The sequence below is a fragment of the Homarus americanus genome, unplaced genomic scaffold (assembly GCF_018991925.1).
Source record: "Homarus americanus isolate GMGI-L3 unplaced genomic scaffold, GMGI_Hamer_2.0 scaffold367, whole genome shotgun sequence".
NCBI classification, from domain to species: Eukaryota; Metazoa; Arthropoda; class Malacostraca; order Decapoda; family Nephropidae; genus Homarus; species Homarus americanus.
In genome coordinates this window covers 15275206-15294306 of record NW_024743709.1, presented here as the reverse complement: position 1 = coordinate 15294306, position 19101 = coordinate 15275206, and the positions used below count along the sequence as shown (strand labels likewise).

General features: G+C 39.8%; 1 protein-coding gene across 1 annotated transcript in view; it reads left to right on the top strand.

The window, feature by feature from the left end:
- LOC121877287 (galactose-specific cell agglutination protein gsf2-like) overlaps window positions 1-19101 on the top strand; it is a 96584-nt gene that overhangs the window by 19533 nt on the left and 57950 nt on the right. The window lies entirely within an intron of this gene.

Below are 19101 nucleotides of genomic sequence, written 5' to 3'. Positions count from 1 at the left end.
AAGTTCATCCAAATATATGTTTAGTTATTTACTGAAAGAAAAAAAAATGTTGGAAGAGTGATGTCAAAATTTAACATCTTTTCATATATAATGTCTGCGAACTAAAACCTTTTCAACATAAACTGAAAATAAACACAGAGTTTGCTTAATATTTTGGCTGCTAACCCTGGGAGGGAAATGAGTCTCCGGTAGTGGGAATTGCTGGTCATAAATAGAAAGTAATTTATGTCCCGGAATGATTAATAATTTGTATACAGTGAAGTGCTCTCACTCTCCCTCGTTTCATTTGTATACGAACGACAATATATATTAAAACACTAAATATTACAGTGATTCATCATCGACTTGACGGGTTATCTCTCATGCGATGAAATAGTGAGCTCAGTATTGCACTATGTCATTTAATATGTAATTTATATGTACGTGCATCAAAAGCAGTCATATGGAAAAGTTGACGAATAAGTAACACGCATAGATAAAAACGAGTCTGGAAATGTGAACTGCAGGTGGTTACTGTGACATCAAAGCCCGGACAGGTAAATAAGCCGCGTTTGAAGTATTGCACACTAGGCTATTTAGAATAAATTTTGTATACTGTATATGTATCTGACTTTCGAAAAAAGTGGATTCAATTTTTTGCTAGCTTTGTAGTTAATCAAATGAGACTATCAAAAAACAAGGAGAAAGGATTAACAAAAGTTTTCTTCCTTGTGGCATTATCATCTTCATATTTTTTTCTTGACATCGACAGTGTTTTTCTGCTTTATAATATAACGGCTTAGTCGATACTGCTATTTTCTTCTTTTATTCTAAGCATTAAGTATTGTAGACAAAATCACATCAACAAAGTAATAAATGTTTGAAGTTCATTACCTGAATGAAGTTTGCTATGTTTACCATTTAGTCATACCATATTCCCGTGTTAAGGTTGCCAAGTGATAATTCTATAGGTCAGACATCCAGATCACCGTTCTGTGTAGTTCATCCCAAGGAATTTGTCACTGTTGGTTTACTGTAGGTTCATTCCTCAATGTCTTCTGAGCTTTGGGTTTAGGTGAATATATAACGAATTTCTTGAACCTACTGTAAAGGTCAAAGTAACTCCCAGTTATTGCCTTCACATTCTTAACAAGGTTAGTAGAATTTTTTTCTATGCTTGCCTTAAATCAGAAAAGAACGCAAATTAACGATAGTTTGGGGAATTCTAAGTTGCTGCTTTCAGACAGTCAGAGAAAATTTGAGGCAATATATTGGATGTGTTATGTTAGGTCATGGTAGGTGGAAGGGTAGGATGATACCGTAAAAGATGATGTCAAACGTCATTCTTATCTTCAACCAAAATAAAGTTTACCGATTTATCAGTAAACAACAACAGAAAGGTATGTACTATATGTATGTCTTCCCTGAATCTGATTAGTGGTTGCCAAACATAATTTGCTTGGCAACTACGTTACGAAATTCATTTGATTTTATGAACTGGTTTTTGCAACGTGTATGGAGTCCCTAGTTATTAAAACATAAAAAAAAACATATCTTTATTCAATTCATGCGACAAAAATGTACCGCATCACTTATGAAATCAGATAACATGTGATGGCCAGAGTAGTCTATACCACACAGTGTGATCTCAACCTAGTGCATCCCACACTGTGCCATTATCAGGTTTCATCCATTCAGCAACTGGAAAGGCGTCAGTTATTAAGATGCAACATGTTGTGTTGAGCTCTTAAAAATTTACCACGGGCCGCTCCTTGTAAAAGCTATAACCGATATTAAAATAGAACTGAATAATGTAACAGTTAAATATTTCCATATTTCGCTTTTAGACTTCCTAATGAGAGTTTAGAGTTGCAAAACAATGGACTTATAATTTAAACAAATAAATTAAAGTCTTCTATATAGAACACTGTAGAAGTATGTCATGTCTCCTGGTCTCAACATTCTTATCTTGGTGTGTTGACGTGATCACCGGCTGCTGGTCGTGGTGACACAACACTATTAGTCAGTGACCCGTATCTTGATAAAAAAAAATTATTTTTTCTTGTCAATGAGGAACCCTTCCTACATATGAGACACAATATTGGATAGCATAAAACTGTTGTGGCTATACCCTCTGGCTTTCCAATCCTGCGTGGGGAAGGTGGGCTCAAGCCAGCATCGCCTCACCCACCACAAGGTACCATGGCTCTCTGATTTCGGTTTACTTACATAAATATGGTCTTGTTTTCATGTATTTTACAATACATTCACACACAGTAGTATAGTGTATAAGGAAGCAAAGTGTAACAAAATTAAACCATAAGGAATCAGTAGTCACCCGAACCTTATGTTTTGTTCAAGGAGCTGCAGAAGTTACCCGAAAGGAAGCATTTGCTCATCAGTGGACACAGTCTCTGTCCGTTGTGAAGATGATCATCAATATGCTATGCGCAGTGGTACCAAAAGTGATATCTTGCACCCACTCCTGCAACAAGCAAATATTCAACAATCCTTTACCTTTCCAAAATCAGGTCTTCCGACCATGTTCCTGATTGGCGCTAGGGGATTTATCCTACGATACCAGACTCAAGGTGCAAAAACCTTTCAAGAGCTGATGACGCAGTATTGTAAAAAGAATCCATTTGAAACCAGTTAGCTGTTGTCATATCTACATTTCTCGGAGACAGATATGACTTTGATGCCACATCAAGTCTCAAACTGTATGAAAGGAAACATAGAGGAAACAAGTTACTGCCTAAGGAATATATCCCATCTGATATTCTGGATATTCCTGAATGGAAGTCATTCCACAACATCCCCTGTAACAAAGCAAACCTGTTACAATACATGGCGACACAGATCTTCCTGATGGCATTAGAGTCATATTTGGTGAAATTATTATTTACTTCTGCCACTTACAGCGGATAGTTCATTGTGCACCCCATATTCATCCTGTGAACGGTAGTGCAAAAGGATTACAGAGAAGATTTCACAAAGGGTCTGTATAACTAACCCCAGTGTTTAGTATATTAAGGCATTGAATGTTAGAGTATTTCATATACATTCTTTACTTACTTCTGTACATACTGTAGAGGGTAACTTATTCGCAACTGCGTGAGAACAGCAATGTGAGGCAATATGTCTGGCCGCACAATTTGTTATTCACATTTGAGTGGAAGGTATTCAAGCACATTGTGTGTTTGGTCCTAAACATGGGAAATGATATAGCTACTGAGTGCAAAAAAGTGGATACAATAATAATATGTAAGCTATCTTGCCATTAGAGATTAAGTGTTTTGCCATTTCACACATGGTAAACGGTGGAATGACTTTAGCCTGTTTGCATTTGTCTGCTTGCGTCAAATTCACCAATAAGTTCTTTCCTATTTTCAGTTTTAAGGGTTCTTTTTGAGAGACCCAGATTGTCTTTATTAGAGGCGAGTTTGGCGAGGGCATCAACTCTGTCATGTTCTTTGAGGCCGATGTGAGAGGGGATCCACAACAGTTTGATCTTTACACCCCGGTCAACAAGGTACGCATATTTGTGTCTGGCTTCAGAGACAAGCGCGTGACAACTTGAGTTGAGGGTATCAAGGGCAAAGTACTGAGGATAGAGAATCAGTGATGATGAGATTGTCAGTGACAGTGGTTTCAATAAATTTAGTAGCTGTGAGTATGGCAACTAATTCAGTTTGTCGAGTGGATGCCTAATTTGTTAATTCTAACTCCTTTCTCAATTGCATTACCGTTAGGTTGAGTCACAACGATAGCACTTCCAGCCCTCCCACAGGCGGTGTTACGAGATCTATCAGTGTAGATGGTCTGTGTGATTTTATCGTCAGTCTGTTGAGTGTGTATGTGTTCAAGAGCTCTCACTCTGGCAGTGTGTTGGAGATAAATACTTTGTATAATTAATCTTTTAGGTGGATATTTCGGCATTGTGATATCGAAGGGAACTGTCCGCCGGGATGGAAGGATGTGCTGTTGTGTCTCAACTTTGTGCAGATAATCTAGTGCAAACATCTTCATATGTGTAGCTGTAGTTTGAATCCATTCAGATTCACCAGTCCCATGATTCATACATTCTAGCAATTTTAAGGAAACAATGTTATCAGGATCACCACGCAAAATCCTCAGGACTATCATGAGGTTGACGTCAATAATTATTCGACCTTTGTCACTGGGTATACCTACAGTAGTTCTTTCCTAATATTAAGTACCTTAGTGCTCATGGGACATCCTAGGATATTTCTGAGGGCTATATTTTGCATTTCTCGAGCTTGACAATGACTTTCCCGGCATGAAAGGACCAGAACTGGTGCGTGGTAATCTATCAAAGATTTTATATAGCCTAGGTCCATTGTTTTAACACTTCTAATATTAACATCATAATGTGAGCTGTACCCCGCTACACTTCTAAAAGGTCTCATCTGTCAGTACATTGGCGGGTTAGGTCTTGTATGGCAGGTAGGGTACAAGGGACGGAAACACCAAGATATTTAAGAGACATAGTCAATAGTGTTGTTACATATCTTGAACTTGGCGGGGCCGCGTTTGCGGTTACCAGCTTGTTTGTTGAACACCTTAGTTTTCTCAGTGGAGATAATAAGACCGAGGTTCTCACAGGCTGCGTATACACGGTCCAGGGTGTTTTGCATTGCACGGTGAGTTTTAGTATGTACAAGAATATCAGCATAGCTGACTGTGATATTGCTGGGGTTGTCTGGTATTAAATGTAATAATTCATTCATAAGAACATTGAACAAAGTGGACTAAGTACTCCACCTTGGGGGGTATAAAGTTCCATATCTTTAACTTCACTTATGTAACCCTGAAACAGTGCAGCAGCCCTTCTGTTGGTGAGGTAACCACTTATCCAGTGTAACAGACGAACTCCTATATCCATTTTGGCTAGTTCGTACATATAAGATGCCTATTGACATTATCAAATTCAGCTTTTAGGTCAAGAAATGTGTTGTATCTGTGTCTTTCATCATCATGTACTAGTATCTGTGTTTTTTCTGGTAAGATACCATGTCAAAGTCAATTTCAATTGAGCTATCAAGCCTAGAACAATGTGAGGCGGGGAGTATGTTTTTTTTTTTTTTGGCACCACCACTACATCCTTGTGTAAGGTGAAGCGCAGAAGCGTTTACAGCGCCCAACAGGGAAGCATGCTAAGTTCATGCTTGCCTTTATGTCTCATGAATTAAGGCATAGAAGCCTGAAGAGTCAAGGGCGTAGAAGCCTGAAGAGTCAGTGGTTTATGTCATCAAGTTATTGGAAGCTCCAACAACTCCCTGAATACGAATTCGCAACTTTCGACTTACAACAGGTACCTACTTTACTGCTAGGTGAACAGTGCTAGGTGAACAGGGACTAATGGGGGCTAGGAAGTATGTCCAAATAACTTCCACCGGCCAGGGAATCGAACCCGTGACATCTTGCTTGCGAGGCAAGAGCGATACCGCTTCTACCACCGGCCCCCGGTATGTTTATACGTGGGACGCGGCACTGCAGGACTCAGTCACCTTTACCCTCACCACATGGGCGAGGGAGTGACCACGAGGGTAGGCCTGCCTCACGGGCACCTACACGCTCTACAGTGCCCAAGCCCCGAGTTAGTTCACTTGTTATACCGGCGACAGATGTGCAGTTATTGTCCTATAAGTTAAAGTAATCCTTCAAGTGACTGTGTTAAGAAGACCACCTAATATTCATTTACACACTGTGTGCCACCGTAATCATAAGATTATCACAGGTGGGTCACACACACAGCCCTGCCCGCACACACACGCTGAGGGGAAACTAGCGGTGACCATGGGAGAGCAGTTTCTGTGTCAAATACAAAAATCTTGATTTTGAATGAACTCGAGTGTCTGGATCATGAAGAAGCATACGACTATTTGCACACATTGCATACAGCTGTCGAACACATGGCTCCAGGCGTGTTGTGGTTCACGCAAATGATACTGATACTGTATAGTTCTTCTAAGTGTGCATCATTCAACAACATTGGCCTGCTGGAGCAGTTATGGATTCAAAGGAACGACAGGTGCACAGGTACCTGTGCATATGTTTGCTCAGTATGAAAAATCACCTGTAGAGTTGTGTGAATATTTGCTTAGTACCCAAGTTTGTACAGGATGTGACTCGGTCAGTAACATATTCAAACAAGGAAAACACAGAGAAGTTTCTGTTGCTCAGCGAATGGCAGACCATATTACAGAGTTTGCCAGATTAGAAGATACTGGTGTACAATGAAAGACAAAAGTCGTGTTGTGAAATTTGGTGAAAACATATGCCAAAGAGCTAAATTTTGGTGCGCTCTGCCTTGTGGTAGGGGGCTCTCATAATGTTTCACGAGTTATATTTAATCTTCGGACAAAACCGCTACACGACTTTTGTCTTTGATTGTACACGACGTTACACAGCAAGTCATCGACGATTTCAGGCACTTCATTGTAACTCTTTTTGGAAAGCCACCAGTTCCATCTCTGAATACTCTTCTGGAACATATTTTTGCTAACAGCAAAAGTAACACACGTTCATTGCAACATACAGAAGACTCCTTTTTATTCCACCTGTTGAGTGCTCCCAATCAGCTCATATTTGCAAGCAGGCAATAAATAGCAACATGACTCTTCCAGGTATCACCAACTTCGGTCGTTGCATTTGAAATAATCTGGTTCCCATTTTCATGTCAAAACCTGCAAGTGTGAAAATAATCTTCTGCAACTGCTCCAAACAGTTCTGTGGGAAACGGTGTTCATGTCCGAAAGCATCTGTACCATGTACTGCAGCCTTTTCCTGCTTTGAACAGCAAGTAGCCTACAGTGTGGACGCCTTCTGGATGCTCAAGATGAAGGCGACGAGAAGACGACGATGACGACAACGATGATGATGTAATAATGATAAAAATGAAAATAAAAAATTGCATACTATATCTTGATATTAAAATTTTTGATTCGTAAGCCTGTTGTGTTCGTGTACTAGAAAAAAATAAATGCAACTACTTTTCAACTTGAGACTCGCATACAAACATATATTCTATTATAGATAAAACAAAGACGGATTTGTGCAAAAATTTGCCAGATTCAATTCCGCACATCACTAACCTTGTCTTATATATGCTGCAGTACATCCAATTATATATGTTATGAATATAATAAAGTGGAACTAATGCCACTCGGCATGTGTATTTTGTATTCATAAATTGGTTATTTTTGACAACAAGGGTGCTTGCCTTTGTGCCTCTGCTGTAAGGTTGTGCAAGATAGCTCAGATGTCTAATATTGCTTCTGTAGAAGCTAAGATGTAACAAAAGTCAAAAGAGGTATTGATAATTTTATATCTTGAGGATTAATATTTTGCAAAAGACAAGGGTTTGGCTCCCTAACTATATGGCTTATGTCTCTCAAAAAGGATTAGGTTTCTACTATGAAAAACATATTAATATATACAAGAGTCAGCAATGCACATACGCATACTATTTTATTGTACACACACGCACACACGAAAATAAATACGTGTACGCATGGTCCGTGTAGATGCCTGTATAATTTATACATGGAGTGGCGTCCGGGCGTTGTGTTGAGGATGTGGTAATTCAGCTTACAACTCGGTCATAAACTAGGGCGTGAGATGATCGTCTGGGAAGAAGTTCGTACCCCGGAGGTTTGAAGTCGTGGGTAGTCGTGTGCGTGTGTTGTGAAATCAGGGAAGGTATTTATTGAGTGTTGAGTGAAGTCGGTGTGTGTGTGTGTGTGGTCGGAAAGGAACTGGGAAAGTTGTACGTTTGGAAAGGTAACTATGTACTATCGTAATAAGCCAGGCAGTTGTACAAATAATTGTCAAAAGAAGTGTCCAGCAGCACGGTACTAAAATACCAAACAGTCGTATATAAAACTAATTATTATAATGGAGAGAAGAGTCGCAATTATCGGAGTACGCAATTGCTGTACGTAGTTGGAATATAACATCAATAGTGTATAACAATATCGGTATATATCTATTCAATTACAGCACCACATTACAATATTTGTTGTAATTACAGCCATTTCATTATGTTTGTATTAATTTACTGCACGAGTATATTACATATATGGGCGTAATTACAATATTTTTGTGTGTGTGGAATACAATTATTAGGTGTACCTAGATATATTGAGGTCTATGTGGACGTGTGTCTAAAATGTGTTTTGTGTTCAAACTTTATTTTTACTCGCGATGTCATTGCGACTCTTAATTTATTTTGTAACTTGTTGAATAAAATTCTGGACCTTGAGTTTCATCTGTTAGATAAAGGCAGCGTCGTTTATATGGCAGATTAACGTTCGTTTATTCAAACGGTGAGAAAGTTTTATTTAATTACTCGGGTTTGGTATTATGACAGGTGCTTAGAATACTTTAAAATATAATCTATTTTTAGCAGACTTGATTTTGCATATAATTCATGGTATAATGCTTAGTGCTTATTATTATTAAAACTTTTTTTTTTCAAATATTGTCATCCATGATATGAAAATTATTTTATTTATACAACCGATTCTATTTGTACACATTAATGTTACTCATGAGGTTCACACACGCTCAAGTTGACTTCCCCCACATGTATCTTCTGGTGCTATATATTTAAACTGATAGCATTTTTGGAGAGGAGGAGGCGTAGGGGTGGGGGGAGGGGCATGGATGGGAGGAAGTGGGAGGGTGAGAGGTGGAGGTGGGAGGAGTGGAGGGGTGGGGGAAGGGGGAGGAGGGGAGGGTTGGAAGAAGGTGGGGGGGGGGGGCGGAGTGGTTGGGAGGGGTGTCCATAAAGCTAAAAGGCTGCATAAAACTCGAAGTCTTCATAAAACGTTGATGGTGGTGCATAACACGTGTCCCGCATAAACTCGCTTCGTCATAAACGCCCCGAAGCTTCATAGAGCGTTCGTGAAATGCTCCCATGGTTTCGGAAAGTGTTCAGATGGCTTCATGTAGTGCTGGGAATGCATGTATAAGAACGCTTAAACATAATATGCACACGGTGTTCAGATGGCTTCATGAAGTGTTTGGGAAGCAAGACGCCCCCGGACAGTATAAGTACAGTGCACAGTTTAGGATGCTGGAAGTTGTTTTTAAAAGGTTTCGAAAAGTGTTGATACATATGTCTAAAGGTTTGCTTAATGCGTGTGGTATTTATCCAGAAGATCTTCAAATCTTAACACAGCTTAGTGCTTATTAAGAAGGATTAAAGAAACAAGAGGTTTAAAACCATGTAAAGACTCTGAACTAAATTTCAAAGTGTTCTTTTGAAACATAACAAAAGTACAAAGAGAGAGTGATATGCTCTAGGTAATATAAGAACACTGGGGGAGGTTTTTCAAAATGTTGGGTTTATAAAATGTGTTTGTTCTGGGTGGCTGCACAAGGTATTGGGGGTGATTGTGAAAGGTGTTGGCAGTGGCTCTGGAAGGTGTGGTTAGTGGTTGTGAAAGGTGTTGACAGTAGTTGTGAAAGGTGTTGTCAGTAGTTGTGAAAGGTGTTGGCAGTGGCTCTGGAAGGTGTGGTTAGTGGTTGTGAAAGGTGTTGACAGTAGTTGTGAAAGGTGTTGTCAGTAGTTGTGAAAGGTGCTGGCAGTGGCTCTGGAAGGTGTGGTTAGTGGTTGTGAAAGGTGTTGACAGTAGTTGTGAAAGGTGTTGCCAGTAGTTGTGACAGGTGCTGGCAGTGGTTGTGAAAGCTGTTGACAGTGGGTGAGAGGTGAGAGAAATTTAGCTGATTTCCGAAGGTTTTAGCTTAATTAAGGGAAGGAGAGAGAGAGAAAGAATTTCATACCTAACCCTAGAATCCTTGATATCAAAAGACACACACACACACACACACACACACACACTGCAAGAAGTCTTTTTTTTTCTTTTCTTTTTTCGTGGCCTCCATTCTCCCCTTATAGCCATACCTTCGCCACCATTTTATTACCTTAAAATTAAATATCCTAATGCATAAGTAGCTATCCTAGCTGTGTTGAGTAAGTTGAGCCGCAGATTTATGCGGCATTCAGTAACTGTTGCTTCATAGTCAATATCTGCAACTGTTGTGGGCTTTGGGGCCGATGTTCTCGTTCCCCTGATGCAGAGACAAGGCAGACCTAAGGAGAGAGGAGGACAGTCGACATCTCATCCAAGCTGTAACATAACTTCTGGGCTGCTGCTTCTGTTCGGATAGCACCTCCGCGAGTCTGGCGTAGAAGCATCTTGCGCTTGGTCCTATCCCACCAGAGATTGTGAACACTAAGAGGAGTGAAGCTGCCTTGATCAGCGTTCTGAATTCTCCCCCCGTATGCCATTATCTTGTCGTTCATGTCCCTCCTGTGTGCCGCACCGAGAGCTAAGTTTCAGTGATGTGCGGCCATGGGATCAAAAATCCTGATGTCGAAGAAGGCTTGCTGTCCCCGAGTCCAGAATCTTCGAGCACTGACGTCAACACGGGCTTCGTTGGATGTGATTGAAGTCCTATGTTGGAAATTCTCACCGTCTAATGGAAGGAGAGTTGGTTCTACCCTGACATCACGGCAGATTTCTTTCAATATATTTGCTGTGAGATCCCTTACTTCTTCGTGCCTCATGCATATGAAGCCCCCTTTCTTGCACACCAAGGCGTGATCGACGTCATAAGAAGAGTCACACACGCATTGGGAGGGCAAACCTTCTACTGGCCTACAGTAAATTCTTGTTTATTGAGACTGAAACCATTTGCCCTTATCGGTAACGTAGTTGACCAGTTTGAGGCGCCCACCTTTTTTTTTCAAATTCTCTGATGCTTGCAGCAACAATTGCTGCAACTTATCACGTTGGTCGTGCTGTCGTAATTGACCTTGGAATCTTGTTTACTTCACTGATATCCACCTCCCCTGTTGCGTTCGGAGCTATTATGTGGTCCGTGAGTGCTGCTGTGAGCTTAACTGAGTTTTGATGTTCGGTAGCAGCAATCTCCTCTGGATTGGTTAATCCCATTCCTCCCAGTCTCAGTGGTAGTGCAAGGAGTGATCTCTCTGCTGGGGTTAAGTGAGGGTGCTTCACTAATTTGGGAATGAAACTGACGCTGATAGCTTCTTCCAGAGGGTGGAGGAGGGGTCCGATATCAGGGATAGTGCGCATCAGGTAGTTCCAGCGATGCTTGACTCCATGGGTGAATGCCACAAAAGCCGCATGTGGCTCTGTGTTAGCAATCTCAGACAGAGCTTTGATTTCCCTAACCCACTCATTCACCTTTCCCGTTACGTACTCGGTCTTGAAGTCCGTCGTGCCGATTACTGTGCCTAGGTGTGTTTGGCAAAAGCCTATTACTACATGATTTTAATAGCACAACTGGATTTTTTCTTCGGATAATCATTTCCTTTGCAGTTCATGCTCCATTTGGGTACTTTTTTCTAATATCTTCACATCGTCTCCACTCATGTGCTAATTAGGGTAGACGTTTCCTAGGTGCCATGTGAAGTTGTATTCTCTGGGTGGCCACTGATGGAGTTTTATATCTCTCTTACCCACTAGCTCTTTAGGTTAACCGGTTCATATTTATTTCAATTTGGGGTGATCTTCCTCATCCCTAGTGACGTTTTTTTTAGGGGGGGGGGGTGTATTTATTATTATTATTATTATAATTAATAATAATAATAATAATAATAATAATAATAATAATAATAATAATAATAATAATAATAATAATAATAATAATAATAATAATAATTGTTGTTGTTGTTTTGATCATCGCTTCAACTATCATTGGGAGTTTATTTATGGATGAAGAGAGTTATTTTTCCCCTTATTTAGTCCTCTGATGGTGTACGGAAAAACTCTATGCACTACACTACTTTTTCCTGCTCATTACGAAGGGGCTGTTTGATAAAAAGAAATAAAGAAAAAAATAAATAAACGTGCAACACAATTTTGGATTCCTCCATCACCTGAAGCTAGTCTGGAAATGGGCTGTACGCACCACAACACTATTTTGCCTCTCAATCACCAGGGGATAGTTTGGAAATTGGCAATACGGCGAGCAGAGGATCCTACTGCCAAATGGTGAGTGACAGCCGGGCGTGGACGCGTGTGTGTTTTTGACAGTGTGTTCACTGCTGTGCGCGGAGCAGCTTTCTGACCAGTTTCAAAGGGAAAAACACCCTTTAGCTCCCCTTTGCGTGTCAAATTGAACTGACAAGCCGATAAATGCGTTGTTATTTACATGGTTTTTCAAATTTGTGTTGTTGATGTGTAAACGACAGCAGGATTTCCGTTCCGTTTTGTGGGCAACAGCAGTCTTATGTGTCACTCATTGTGTCTTGTGGTAAACATTTATCAGATACCTGCTTGATGGTAGATCTTTTGAGATGTTTTAGTTGTAGTTCAATATTTCGATAGAGAACATCAAGAGACTAATAAATACTGGGGGAAAGAGAGGTATGGACGTGTATTTTAACATTATTTTATTCTTATACAGTTTATGCATACTCAAGATACAGTACTGGACAATTTATCACCCTCTGTTAAATAAACACTTTTAATTATGGGTTTTCATCTAAATCGAAGTAGCCTTTGCGTTCATACAACAACAACAAAATAAAATCAAGGACAAACTAAAAATGTTAGTAGACTTCCTCCCCAAATGCGTATATTTTAGTCAACTTAACCGTAAGATTGCTGTGACTACCAAAGCAATATAAAGGAATTTATCCGCCCATTATGAAAATATAGCAAAATGTAAATATCAAAAGTTTGCACAGCTAAACTATCCAGAGGCGTAATGCACTTTTAAAGTTGTCATTAATGTAGATGATACCATTATATAATTTACTGGATACTCCCATAGGACGGGCATTTTATGACGGCTCTGGCGCACTGAAGTGAATTAGTACATTAAGCCGTAATGGATCTATGTAGAGTGAGCTTTTATAGTGAAGTTCATATAAGGAAATTACAAAACTGGACCATTGAAGACACATAATATGAAGATGCAGTTATGAAGCAGTGTATTATATAAAACACCAAACCAGAGTGTATTAGGGGAAAAATTGTTTCTCACGTGGCAAGTTTTCTTAGCACGTGCTCATTGTTTTTGTGAGGCAGCTGTTTTTACCACCAAAGCTTGGGCGGGTTTAATTAACAGTTCTTCCTCTTGTTTATCCCATTCACCAGAAAACAACATCCTGCCCTCCTTTGTGTTTGATTATGTTGATTTGTTTGTTTTTATATACTAGTTGGGTTTAATATCATATAGCTCAAACCCCTTTAATTCTGAGGGTTTTATTATTATTATTATTATTATTATTATTATTATTATTATTATTATTATTATTATTATTATTATTATTATTATTATTATTATTATTATTATTGTTATTGTTATTATTATTGTTGTTGTTGTTGTTGTTGTTGTTGTTGTTGTTAATATATTTTCTGTTGTTATTGTTGCTCTTATTACAGTGCAGTTTAGAGTCAAAGTTCATTGTTGCTAAGAATAGAATCTGAGTTTTTAAAGGGAATTATAAGTTGGGACACCGGAGCTAAGAGTGTACGTCTAGACTCCTACTTGTACATTTGTGCATGTACTTCAGACCTCCATTATGTATGTAGAGCTTTTACATGTATGCTTGAGTTCCGGATTGTATAATATGAACCATACATGTACGCTTAGACTCCTGTGTACACAACGAGGCTCGTGTAAATACTCGTGGATCACTGAGTGTTAATTGAGGCCTACCTGTGTACACTAGTGCTACCACTTGTATGTCTAGGAACCTGGGTGTACACCTAGAGCTTGGATATGTACGTCTGGGGTCCGGCGTATACACAGGACTTGAAAATTCGACGAGCATACAGTAATATAGCACATGTCCCGGTATGTAAGTCCTTGGATCTTCCGGGTGATAAAAACATTAGAGATATGGTAGAGCGTCACGAAGTGTTGGAGGCAATAATAACCTAAGTTGTTCAGCAAGGAGGGGTGATCTGCCTTCATCTCCGCGTGTGTTAGTGTCAGGTGGTGGTGATCACAATATTTGTCATTGTACCAAAAGTATTCTCACGAGGAGCGTGATATTTGGTACAATGCCAGAGGAACAGTTTAGTTACGCATTCAGCCTCACATTCATGAAAGATGTTGGGCATGACTTCCTCTTGATCGACGCAGATGTGAGTTTACTGATAAAAAAAGACGAAGTGATTTATCAGTACTTATTTTTTTTTTTAATTTTAATGGACTGTTGGGCAAGATCCTGTCAATGTTTTAGTTATGGCGGAGTAATTTTTGTTAAATGTTCTTTAGCTTTTTTTTTTGTATTTTTCATGTACAATTTTTAACTTCTTTCTGCTTTATTATATTTTATTATCTAGTGTTGCCACACTTCGTAAAAAGTTTCCTAACTAAAATCCTCTTGTGGTTTAAATATTATTGTTTTGTTAATGGAAGAGTTTTAATGAAATTCTTTATTGGCAATACAATGATAATTATATTTTTTTCACGAAATTGTAGCTAATTAAGACATATTTACCAATAGTTGTGTTTGTTTTGTAATATATGCGGCTGATGAAGGCTCTTATATTCTCGTCCTGTAAAATTGTTGTTTGTTGCCATTAAATATTACTATGAAGACTGGAAGTGTTTACGTCACTGTTCATTGTCAAGAAGTTATAATAAAGGGTCAAGAGTTGCCTACAGTATATGTTGTGACAAGCTACAGTATATTGAACTCCTTATAAGACAGGTGATTGATGTAGCTCCTTATATGACAAGTGATTGATCTAACTCCTTATATGACAAGTGATTGATCTAACTCCTTATATGAGTAGTGATTGATCTAACTCCTTATATGACAAGTGATTGATCTAACTCCTTATATGAGTAGTGATTGATCTAACTCCTTATATGACAAATAATTGATCTTGCTCCTTATACGACAAGAGATTGGTCTATCTTCTTATATGACAGGTGATTTATCTAACTCCTTATATGACTAGTGATTGATCTAACTCCTTATATGAGTAGTGATTGATCTAGCTCCTTATATGACAGGCAATTGATCTAACTCCTTATATGACAAGTGATTGATCTAGCTCCTATGACTAGTGATTTATCTAACTCCTTAATTGTGACTATTGATTGATCTAGCTCCTTATATGACAAGTGATTGATCTAACTCCTTCTATGACTTGTGATTGATCTAACTTCTTCAATGACTAGTGATTGATCTAGCTCCTTATATGACAGGTGATTGATCTAGCTCCTTATATGACAGGTGATTGATCTAGCTTCTTATATGACAGGTGATTGATCTAGCTCCTTAAATGACAGGTGATTGATCTAGCTCCTTATATGACAGGTGATTGATGAAGTGGGTCAAGTCCAATTAGACCCCTAGTCACCGCCAGTGTAAACTAAACAATTTGACTGGGGTCGCTAATTGACTCCAACTCCAAGGGATCCCTATTACTGATTGGCCTCAATAATTATAGTTACGCTAGGTTGGGGCCTATTAGGACTGTGACCCATTTGTCCTTCACCCATAAGAAAATGAACGTATGACGCTACAAAAGTATTGGTATGAGGAGGGACCATTTGCACACACACACACAACACGAATACTTACCCTTAATTTACTATATACGTTTGTGAGTTATTGCACATCGAAATTTCCCCTTGAAGATGTGGTCTCATAATGTTATGATTATGTAACAAATGGTAACTTAGAAATTTGATTTTGCAGCTTAATAATACGGTTACAGAGTTTTAATTTCGATATGTATAAAGAAAGGTGAAATTAATCAATGGTTCGGCAGTTTCATAATCATAACATGGATAATTGTTACTGTATAATGATAGGGATATAGTCACCACCCTTGACGTTTGCGTAATTCTGAGGTATAATGTCAGCGTATTTTGTAATTATAATAAGAAATATCTTCTCTCGTACACGTTGTTCTCAATGTACACACGAATATTTTGTCCCGGTGCCGTTAAAACATTATTGAAAGGCAAAAGAGAGATTGTGAGCGTGCGTGCATGTGTCCTGACTACCCAGCGGGTCCCTCGGCACCCATAGCTGACCTACCTCAGCTATCCTCCATCCCGTGTTGATATAGCTACTGCCATCAAGCGGATGAAAAATAACAAAGCCTTAGGGCCTGATGGAATCCCAACCGAGGTGTATAAAGCATGAGGACCTCTGCTTACCATCCGTCTCCACTATCTCCTGGAGAATTATGGGAGAAGGAGGAAATCACCAAAGATCTTAAAAACACCTCCATTGTCAATATTTATAAGAATAAGGAAGACCGGTCGGACTGTGGCAACTACTGCGAGATCTCGCTGCTGTCCGTAGCTGGTAAGATTGTAGCCCGAGTCCTCCTAAACAGACTTCTTTCTGAGGCGGAAAACATTCTCCCAAAATCCCAATTTTGCTTTCGACTCAACAGGAAATGTGGAGAGGAAGCGTCATGGCTTGTACATGACCTTCATCGGTCAACAGGGAAGCCCTCAATCGTTTTGGTTGTCCAGCAAAATTCATCGCCATTGTGAGGCAACTCCATGATGGCATGAACGACAGTGTCCTGAACAATGGCACCCACTCTGAATTCTTCCCCATCCAAACGGGAGTAAAACAAGGAAGTGTACTGGCACCAATTCTCTTTTCCATTTTCTTGGGTGCCTTCCTTACTCGTGCCAGTGCCAATTTAGCCTGCAGGGTGGACATCCAATATCGGATGAAGAGACTTTTCAACATAAGACGACTCCAGGCAGGAACAAAGGTGTCGGCAGCTTCTATCACTGAATTTCAGTATGCAGACGACCTCACCCTCGTCGCTCATACTGAACGCGACCTACAGGAGATCCTGAACACCTACACAGATGTGTATGCACAGTACGTAGATGAGTTTGTACACTACGTAGAAGAAGCCTATGTACACTTCAGCGTTGAGGTGAATATAAGTAAGATTCAGATTCTTTTCAGCTTGCCCCTGGTACAGCCATACTTTCAATATCGATCAACGTTAACTGTACTACCCTCTCTAATGTTACCCAGTTTCAGTAACTTGGCTCACACTTGTCCATCACTGCGATCATCGATGAAGAGATTCAACATCGGATCAGATGTGCATCTCAAGCCTTTGGCAAACTCCGTACCCGTGCCTTCATCTGTAGGAAGCTGAAATTATATATTAAGCTGAACGTATATCGATCAGTGGTCCTCACCACCCTGTTGTATGGCAGCGAGGCATGGGCCACACGCAGAAGGCACCCCAAGGCACTTGAAAACTTACACCAACGTAACCTACGTTCCATCTTCCGAGTTTGTTGGGAAGACAAGAGAACAAATGCCAGTATTCTCGCTGACACCAACTGTAGGAGCATCGAGGTTACCATTATCCCTGAATACCTGCGTTGGACTAGCCATGTTACTCACATGGACGACAGCTATTTTACAGTCACCTAACGAATGGTAAACGTAACGCTGGCGGGCAGCGGACAAACCTAAATAAGTGCCAAATCAACTCCATTCACCTGGGAGACGATCACTCTACTCCGTAACGCTTGGAGAAGCACCACAATAGAAGGTATCAATACTTTAGAGTTAACCCGACTGCATACCGAGGCAGATAAGTGTCAGCGCCGGAAAGACACTGCCGCCGCCCCAACCACACTAAATGTAGTTCTCCACACGTGCAATATCTGTGGACGGCCCTGCCTCTTGAGTCACCTCAGAGCTCACCAATGAAGGTGACATCTTTAATAACTCATATCATTGTATCACAACTGAATGATCGTCAAATTCGATTTCGATTGACAGCAAAGTAATAATAGTAGTAGTAATGTGTGCGTGTGTGGTGACCTGTGTTTTAATGGTCAGCATGATCGCCTCACAAGCGAGTGGACCTGGGTTCGATCCCAAGGCAGGGTGAAACTATGGACAAGTTTCTTAGGTTATTTGCCTCTTTTTCCCATCATTATTTGGGAACTTGGATGTTAATTGATTTGCGGATCGTGTTTCAGGGTAATGGTTAGCCATTTCAGTTGGCGGGTTGTCCAGTTTTCTCGAATTATTCCTTGACTATAAGTCATGCAACTCGTTAGCTTAGGGCGTGGCTGTTGTGTTAGCGACAGCTTCTACACCTTAAACAAATTCACGCCCATGTGGCCATCCTCGTACACAAGGGGCAACCATTATTATTCTTATTATTATTATTACTATTAATATTATTTTTATTATTATTATTATTATTATTATTATTATTATTATTATTATTATTATTATGTGTGTGTGTGTGTGAAAGAGAGGGGGAGCATAAAGACTGACCGATAACGCTGATAGTAAACTAGATATATAATCAAAGAATCACGGTATAAAATGAGGCGAGTATCGTAATTTTCTGATATCGAAAGACTCCACCATCTAATTTGCATTTAGTAGGACTTTCTTCGCTCGATCTATGAAAGTCTCGTGTTTTTTTCTATTCCCCACATTCTTATAACAGGTAATCCTGATGAACCATGAAAGTGGTTAACTTTCTTCACCAAACTTCCATAACGTAATAACCAAGATAATATAAAGCCACCTTTAGGAGGTACCTTGTTACACAGGGCCAGTTTTAGGAGGCTATTCTAAACGTCGCCATGAAGAATTATGTAGTAAAATATCCCGCCTCATTACCCTCAAAGATTTTTCAGAGAGTTGTGAAATTTTCCTAAACTGGCAGATGCAACTTATACGACTGAGAGACATGGTTAAGGAGACAGTGAACGGCTGTGAGACATGGTTGAGGATACATTGAACGACTGAGAGACATGGTTGGGGAGACAGTGAACGACTGTGAGACGTGGTTGAGGATACATTGAACGACTGAGAGACATAGTTGGGGAGACATTTAACTACTGAGAGACTTGCTTGATGATGAACGACTGAGAGACGTGGTTGGGGAGACAGTGAACGACTGAGAGACGTGGTTGGAGAAACATTTAACTACTGAGAGACTTGCTTGATGATGAACGAATGAGAGACGTGTTTGGTGAAACATTGAATGACTGAGAGACATGGCTGACGAGACACTGAACGACTGAGAGACATGGTTGGGGAGACATTGAATGACAGAGACGTGATTG